We start from the raw sequence: 8,963 nt of genomic DNA, 5'->3' as shown, positions 1-8,963 counted from the left end.
AGATGAGTCATGAAGGTATGTTCCCCATGGTGTGATTAGCATCCTTACCATAAGAGGTAGAGAAACCAGAGTTCTCTGTCGCTACCATGTGTGGACAGAATAAGAAGGCAACAGTCTGCAAGCCAAGAAGCAGCCCTCACAAGAAAACTGAACAGGTCAGTGCTTGTCTTGGGCTTCTAGTTTCTCAAACTGTGAGAAATAATTTTCAGTTATTTAGGCCACTCAGTCTGTTGCATTTTGTTGTGCCTGCCTGAGCCTTTGACTCCAGAGTCCTAGCCTGCTGTGATCGAAAGGAGAGAGGCCCTTGTGGCTGCTTTGGTTTTCCGCTTTCTAGGCTTTTTATTTTTCCATCTGTTCCTGGAGGAAAACAGTATGAAGATAAGAATGCTCACTTCTCTTATCTTTATATTGTGTATGGTACTCTAAAATACACTGAAGCTCTTTTCCTGAGAAAAAGAATTTTTGCTACAGAATCAACTACAGCATGGTATTGTCTTGGTAAGTTTTCCTTCCCTTCCCTTCTCTTCCCTTCCCTTCCCTTCCCTTCCCTTCCCTTCCCTTCCCTTCCCTTCCCTTCCTTTGACTTCCCTTTTCCAACATCTTCAAGATGGGGAGTTTATTTCAGTGAATCTAGTCCACCTATACACTGTAGGTGGTATTTGCATCTTGTAGCTTTATATAATGGAGGTCACTTTGCCTGTTTTGTTTTGCTTTCTGTATCTCTTTTCTCCCACTTTTGGTGCAGTGTACAATGCCATGCTACACTGTCTTCTATGAAAACCCTACTAACATCTTTGCATTATTTTTCTACCAGGGTAGGGCAGTAAACTGAAATGTATCATTCTAGAGTTCTTTCCTCAATTTACACTTCAAACGTCACTACAGGGGAGGTGTAATTCATCAACTACTCTTAGATTGGTCAGATGGCTCTGAACAGCTGGCCCCTATCTGCATCTCTGCAGTTGCAAAACAGTAGCTTTAGCTCTGTACTTATTCAACCCCTGCCCCCACTCCAAGTCAGCAAAGCACTAGGCAAACACACAGTAGCTGAAAATAAATCAGCCCATGAGACCACCTCCAAAATGAGACTACAGTCGACAACCCTTGAGGTCTATCAACAAGGGATAGGCAAGAAATAACAGACATGACTACTGCTAGTGAACAACCTGAGTTGTTTATAACCACGAAGGGTTCTTCATGGATTCCAGGGAGAAGTGCTGGTTTTCTTAGGAAAGAGTGGGATCAGCTGTGTGGCCCATGAAGTCACTGGTTATGGAATGATGTTTGTATCTTTGAGAACTCTTCCTCAGTAAAATCAGAATGGGGAGAAATTTTACTCCTTCATTCTGTAAAGCCTCCTTTCCTGAGATGTTTCTCATATATGTCTTCCTCAAACTGAGCTGCATACCCAGCCCTTTTTAATTTTTCGTTTTCAGACAGGATCTCCCTAAATTTCCCAGGCTGGGCTTGACTTTGCTATCTTCCTGCCTCAGCCTCCCACCGTGGTGAGATCACAGGCATATGCCACCACACCTGACTGCAATCTGTTCTTTACACAAATGAAACTGATTCTGAGTTGTAATTCTACATGTCAAAGAATTGGGTGTGTAGGCGGAAGCTTCAGCTCAGTGGCTCCACCTGGAAGGTCTTAAGTTCGATCCCCAGTACCGCAAAAAAAAAAAAAAAGAATACTGTGGACTTTAACCCTCCTCACTGGCTTCCCTTTCTGTGTGAATGAAACACTCAATATTATACACACACATACACATATACACATATTTATATTTGTTTACACACACACACATACACACACACATATATATGTGTAAATATGGTGGGGCTTTGAGTATAGCTCAGTGGTAGAACACATACCTAGCATGTATAAAGCCCTGAGTTTGATTCACAAAAAAAGAAAGAAGACAATACCCATATACATTTTGCCATTGATTTATTGAAGTCCCTTTAGTTGAGTCTCTACAGGAAAAGGAGGGAACTTTTTCTAATGAGTTATTTTATTATTATTTTTTGTTTGAATTTTTTTTTGGTACCAGGGCTCGAACTCGGGACCTTGCGCTTGCAAGGCAGGCTCCAGAACCACTGAGCTAAATCCCCAGCCCTGTTCGTTCGTTTTTTGAGACAGAGCTTTGATATGTAGTTCAGGCTGAACTTGGACTCATTGTGTAGTACAGGTTGGCCTCAAACTCACAGGGCTCTTCTTGCCTCAGCCTCCCAAGTGCTGGGATTATAGGAATGCACCACAATGTCTGGCCTCTAGTGAGTTACTTTAGTTAAAAAATTTTTAATATTTTGTGTGCCACATGCCCAACTTAATATTTTTATTAAGATTTAATTCACATCCATTAAATTCACAACTTAAAGTGTACAAGTTCCTGGACTTGTGCAATCATCACCATGATGTAAGTTTCCAGCATTTTTATTACCCTAAAAGGAAATCCTACATCTATTAGTAATCATTCTCTACCAGGCAAGCCCTAGGCAACTACTGTGAAATTTCTATGAAATTGCTTATTGTGGACATTTTGTTTGTTCATTTGTTTTTGTTTGAGACAGAATCTTACTATGTAGTTCAAGCTGCCCTTGAACTCACTATGTGGCTCAGGCTGACCTTGAACTCTCAGCAATCTTCCTGCATCAGCCTTCCAAGTGCTGGATTCTAGACATGTGCCATCAACCTCTGCTTGGTTCTTCAGAACACTTATTCTATTGTATGGAATGAAGTGTCCTATTGTAGGGATGGGGTCTGTAGGCAGGGAAAGAATAGAATAAGGGTCTCATTAGGCTTTATTAAATAAATTAATAGAAAACCTTACTAAAAGTAGGTTTTGCTTCTCCAGTTAGATTTGAGCAATTAAGAGGACAAAGACAGAGAAAGAGAAAGAAACCTAGAAACCAGACCTAGAAAGCACCAGATAGCACAATTAAAAAAATAATTTACCAGAGGAAGAGCCGATAGACAAAGCATGGAGGAAACCAGAAGCATAGCCACCCACCTCCAATAAAATGCAAAGGAGACAAGAGGTGGTCATTTGAAAGAAAAATCTTATTTAGTTTATAAAAATCACACAATTATCTATCTATCCATCCATCCATTTGTGTGTATTCCCTCTCTAGGGTCACTATATTGTTGCCCTAAACATACATCCCCTTAATCACTAACTTTAAATTGCCTTGCTTCTCCTAATCAACCTATATATCCCAGAGATAAGGCCCCTGGGCAGGAGGAAGCCAGACAAAGCTAATCTATAGGAATGTGCTCCTAGGCAAGGGTGCCTGGTTAAGGGTTTTGTGGGCTGGGACTCAGGAACCCAATCAGATTACAACAAATTCCAGGGAGAAGGATCCTTAATCCTAATAAAAAGGGACCAGGGACAAAGGCCTTCAGGGAATCCATCTTTCTGGGACCCCCTACCCCCTCTCTGTTGCAGCTTTCTGTCTTCTCCTTTTTCTTCCTTACAAAGAAAGCATCTTCCTTTTTAAAACTCTGTTCCTGTAATTCATTACTGGTGCTGAGTTTGCTCATCCCAGCTGAGCTGGCTAGCTGCTCGTCCTAGGGGAGCAGTGGTACATCTCAATGCAAATTATTTGGTTCTCTGACCAGGAATTGAATCCAGACTGTGGCAGTGAGAGCACCAAATCCTAACCATGAAAGAACACTATTGTCACCAGGTTGGGTCTGTGGGTCCCAGAAGCTGAAATAAGGAACTTAACCTACCCTTGTAAAACAAGTTTACTATTACTATGTATATTTTACAGTTGAAGAACTGAGGCCTAGAAAGGTTAACTAATTTCTCATGCTTATACAGCTAATAAACTGGAGGCAGGATTTAAATCTAGTTAATCTTATTCCAAAGCTTATGCTTTGTACAGACTAAATGCTTGGAAAATCTAGAAAAGCTGGTGACTAATTTTTATGTGCATTGTAAAAATCCTGAGCTAAGCTATACCTTAAAGATGTGGTAGAATTTCAAGTAAAAGATGGGAGAACTAGCAAAGGTTAAGGAGTAAATACATGATGTACTTTGATAGTTAAAGAACCTTCAGTCATCATGGATGAGGAAAGTATGAGTGGGAAAATAAATGAAACACAGAAGCTGGAAAAGTAGATTGGGGCTGTAACCAGATGGGGCCCTGGGGAGCTTTTTTTCCAGGTCCTTGGTGTCCTGAACAAAGAACTGGATAAAATACACAGAAAAGGGAGTGAAGGTATAGGTTTACTGAAGGTGGAAAAAAATATGGCTGGGTTGGTGAAGGGTCACAGCAGCCCAAAGATAAAGGGAAAGGGCCGTTTAGTATCTAAAATACCTGTATTAGGGCCAGGGATTTAGCTCAGTGTTTTCGCCGTCTGCTGCGCAAGCGCAAGGACCCGAGTTCGATCTCCAGTACAAAAATAAATAAATAAAATAAAATAAAATATCTGTATTAGCTCCATCTTAAGTATGGCATTGGGACAATTGTCCTATTAAAAACTCACCGGGGGGGGGGGGGGCTGGGGATTTAGCTCAGTGGTTCCGCTGCGTGTCTCGCAAGCGCAAGGACCCGAGTTCAATCAACGGTACCAAAAAAATAAATAAATAAAAAATAAAGCAAGCATATGTTATTCTGAATCTTCACTTCAGGCACCCAGCTACAGTTACATAAGTAAAAACTCATTTGGCCTCACACCAGATATAAATGAACAACAGTACCTTTTGATTGGTCAAAACTACATGTAAATGAAGGATTAGGAATAGAATCTTCTGATTGGTCCCATGAACAGTGAGCGCTACAGAGCCACAAACTTAGAGTCATTTTGGGTCCTGTGTTCTACACATGTCTTCTCTTTTTAGAAAACATCTTGCTCAACTGGTTAGCTATGGGCTTTTCTGACACATTTGACCTGATTTGTTGTCCAGTTTGCTCTCTTCCTAGCCTCCCATCTCATTTTCCCCTAAGAAACATAATCTACATAAAACTTTATTCGATCCTGAGAGGAAGAAGGTCTCTTTCTTCTATAGCTGTTTCCTGCTGAAATGGGCTGTAACCACCTACTGAGGATTATGAGCTCTTTAACTACACTGAGAAGTTGGCTTACCAGGCAGGCTAGTAAGAACCTGTCAGAAGCTAAGAAGAAGAGTTAGTGCCTGTATGCCAGGAATTGTTGGATGGCCTGTTCAATACGAGAAAGCTTGGTGAATTTGTCAGGAGCAGGAGAGTTGTGGGCGATAGGCTGGACCATCATCTGGAAGTGTATCTACCCTTGACTAGACAAATACTATTAGTGAGGAGGTGGGGGCAAATATGAATAGGGGCAGGATAATCATGAGTGCTCCCAAGAGAGGAAGGAACAAGGGATTTTAGGAAAGGAGGACTTTATACCTGACCAAATGATGTTGGGATTTGTGCCATCATTGTTACCAGTGTAGTCAAGTAGACTGCTCATAAATATTTTGGATGTCAATCTCAACCTGTCCAGAATTATTTACATGGGTGCAACAGGACTTATTGGCAGTAGTGACACAAACTCCTCCTTGACTGGCTAGCAGGTAACCAAGGGCTAGACCATTGTCTCACACTGCATTAGCCAGATTCTTAGAGTGCTTAGAGATCTCCATGGCTAATGTTAAAGTTCTTAGTGTGGCCTCATGATAGGCAAATTCAACTCAAGGGCTGAGGGTGGCCATTGTGGTGCCTACACTGGTCAGTATAAGGCTGAGTGCCCACCTAGACCTAATCCAGGCAACACTGAAGATTTCTATGGATGATCCAGGGGATTGGAGGGGTCCCTGAATACATTGTCCCAAATCCTGCACATTGTCTATGCATGGTAGGCCATAACTTTATTGGATAAAGGGAATGAGGTCCACAGAGGAACATGTACCTCCGGGGCATACAGATATCCCAATTTGTGGTAGTGTTAAAATGATGGATTAAAAAAGTTTAGTCCACTTACTGGTAGTAGTGTTGCAACCTGAGGGTTAGGGTGCTCCTCAGTAATAGTGGTTAGGAGGCCATATTCCTTGGGATCCTAATGGGTAACTAAATCTTATCTTCCAGGAGACTTGGGGTCATCTCCTGCCAGGCAGAGCATTTATTAGCTTGTCCCATCTGGGGACCATAACGACCTGGGCACCAATGACTATAATTAGCTCAGCAGTTGGCTTGGTTAAACAAAGGAACTATTGCTGAAATATTAGTAGTGATAGATGACTAGATGGGACATTAGAAGCTGATATTGAATCATTTTGGCTGAGGTTGGTCTTATCATATGTCATATGAACAATAAGTGTGGTTGTTTGAAAAGCAAAAGAGAGATTCCTAGGAATCAGAGATATTTATGCAAAAGTTCACTTCACAATGTTTTTTTTGTGGTACCAGGGATCGAACTCAGGACCGTGTGCTTGCTAGGCAGGCACTGTGCCACTGAGCCACATCCCTGGCCCTATTTATGCATAAGTTCAGCTTGAAGCATGGATAGTATTTGTGAATCTACTATCACAACAACTGGACTCAAGTTGTAAATGGTATTCGTAAGGTTAAAGAGGATCAAGGCATCTCAAGGAATAGTTTAGACTATTTTCTGGTCTGTCTGTTTTTTAAAAATTTTTAATTTTTTGAGACAGGGTCTTGCTGAACTCACTATGTAGCCTAGGCTGGCTTTGAACTCATGATGATCCTCCTGCCTCAGCCTCCTAAGTGCTGGGATTATAGACATGTGGCAACACGCCTAGCAGCCCCTGGTCTGTTTTAAAGGGTAGACTATGACAGACCTAGCAATTAAAGAGATTATTTTACCCTGTGATTATTTGGGAGAGGTTCCTAATGAGTTTTGTTCCCTTGCTCTCCATGGAGAGGAAAATGTGGTGAAGAGAGATATTAGATAAACTATTAAGAGCCTGAGAGCTGTAGTCTGAGCAGGATTATCCACATTATGGGCCCTATTAAAATAGAAGTCCTAGGTTGTGGTGGTGTACTCCTGTAATCCAGCACTTGGGAGACTGAGGCAGGAAAATTGCTGCAAGTTCAAGGCCAGCCTGAACAGTGAGACCTTCTCTCAAAAAAAAAAAAAAGGCGTTCCAAGACGGGTGCCCATTTAAGCTACAGTGAATCAAGAGTCATTAATGACTTTACTTATCTGTAGCCAGAGTGGTACTGGAATCTTGCTTATTAAAGAGGAGCCTTAGGGCCAGGGATTTAGCTCAGTGGTTTTGCAGTCTGCTGGCAAGTTCAAGGACCTGAGTTTGATCCCTGGAACCAAAAAAAAAAAAAAAAAAAAAGAGGAGCCTCAGATCTTCCAGAGGTTCACAGGTGTCTTAGTTACTTTTCTTGTTACTGAAACAAAATACCTGACACCTAAAGTTAAAGGAGGAAAGGTTTATTTAGCTCACAGTTTGAAGAGGTTTTTGTCCCTAATTGGCTAGCTCCAAGGAAAGGTGGCATCACAAAGGAGAAAGAGTTCATGGGAAGCAGAAGGTAGCAAAGCAACAAGGGATGACCACAGCCTTTTTTGTGGGGTGGGGTGGGTATGAGGGATTGAACTCAGGACCTTGAGCTTGTAAGGCAGGTATGGTGCCATTGAGCTAAATCCCTGACCCTACAGCCTTTTTTTTTTAATCCCTTATATCTTATCCAGGCCACTTAGGGTGGGTAGCACTCGCCCTCTTAATCCTAGTGCCCTTGAGCCTAACACTGTACCATGAATCAATCCCAGTGTCATACACTCTAGAACCAGCCATCTCTGAAAAAGCCCCACCTATGATTGAATGATGCTTTTCGGGGACATCTAGACACAAGCCATAACATTCTGCCCTGGCCCCCCACCCCAAAGACTCATGCACATTCCTTTATGCAAAAGGCATTTAGTCCATTTCCAAGAGTTCCCAAAATCCTAATTGTTTCAGCATTGCTGAAAAGTTCAAGTCCAAAGTCTCCTCTGAGATTTAAGGTAAACTCTTAGACACAAGCCCCCATACAAATGAAAAGAAAGTTAAACACTTCCAACATTCAATGGCACAAGATAGACATTTCCATTCCAAAAGGTGCAAACAGGAGGAAAGCAAGGAGTGGGACCAGAGCAAGACCAAAATCTAGCAGGGCAAACATTAAATCCCACAGTTCCACTTCCAGTATCCCCGGAAATCTGTGGAAAGTTGTGAACTCCAAAGAGCTTGGGTGGCTCTACCCCTACAGCACTGTCAGTGGTTGTAGCTCCCATGGCTTGTCTCTGGAACCAGCTCAGCTCCCTTTTTGCAGTTTTCCTCAGAAGACCCACATTCCTGGCTTCTCCAAACTTCTGGGGTCTCCACACACCTTTGGCTTTGAACTCACAGCTTCACACACTGCCCTCTCAGGGGCACACTGCCTGGCCTCCCAGGCCTTCTTCTGAAATCTAGGTGAAAGCCTTACAACTCTTGCATTCTGCATGCACCTAAAACCAGCACCAAATGGATAATGCCAAGGTCTGCCACCAACCTGTTACAGTAGCCAGGCTTTCTTCTCTCTTGGCTGTAGAGGTCCAGTCCCTATGAACCAAATCTCAAGGATCAATTTCCCTAGGCTGCCACCATTCTGGAATATGGTGCTCTCGGGCTCTCTTCTCAAAGCAAAGTCTATCACCTCTGCAACTCTGAGCCTGCTGAGGCTGGAGTCTTGTTGGTTCTTCTTCTTCTTCTTCTTCTTCTTCTTCTTCTTTTTTTTTTTTGCAGTAATGACTGGTAACAAAAGCTCTTTCCTTCTTTCTTTTTTTTTTTTTTTTGGTTCTTGTGATGAACTAAGGCCATCTTTTCTGTTTTTCTTCTTCTGAAATACTTGAATTTTTCTTGCTAATCTTTTCAGCCACCAATTTCTCCTCTGCTCCATCTTTGCAGGCCACATCTTTACTGGAGCTTCCTTTCTGGCCAAACCCACAACATTTTGAATCATTCTGCTGGGCTCTTTGTTCTTGATTTGCAACATAAATCTGGCTA

The sequence above is a fragment of the Heterocephalus glaber genome, unplaced genomic scaffold, assembly GCF_053883595.1.
Source record: "Heterocephalus glaber isolate CG9 unplaced genomic scaffold, H.glaber_assembly_v1.0 deba00001429, whole genome shotgun sequence".
Taxonomy (NCBI): Eukaryota; Metazoa; Chordata; class Mammalia; order Rodentia; family Bathyergidae; genus Heterocephalus; species Heterocephalus glaber.
The sequence above is the reverse complement of the archived record's forward strand: the minus strand, read 5'-3'. Positions refer to the sequence as shown.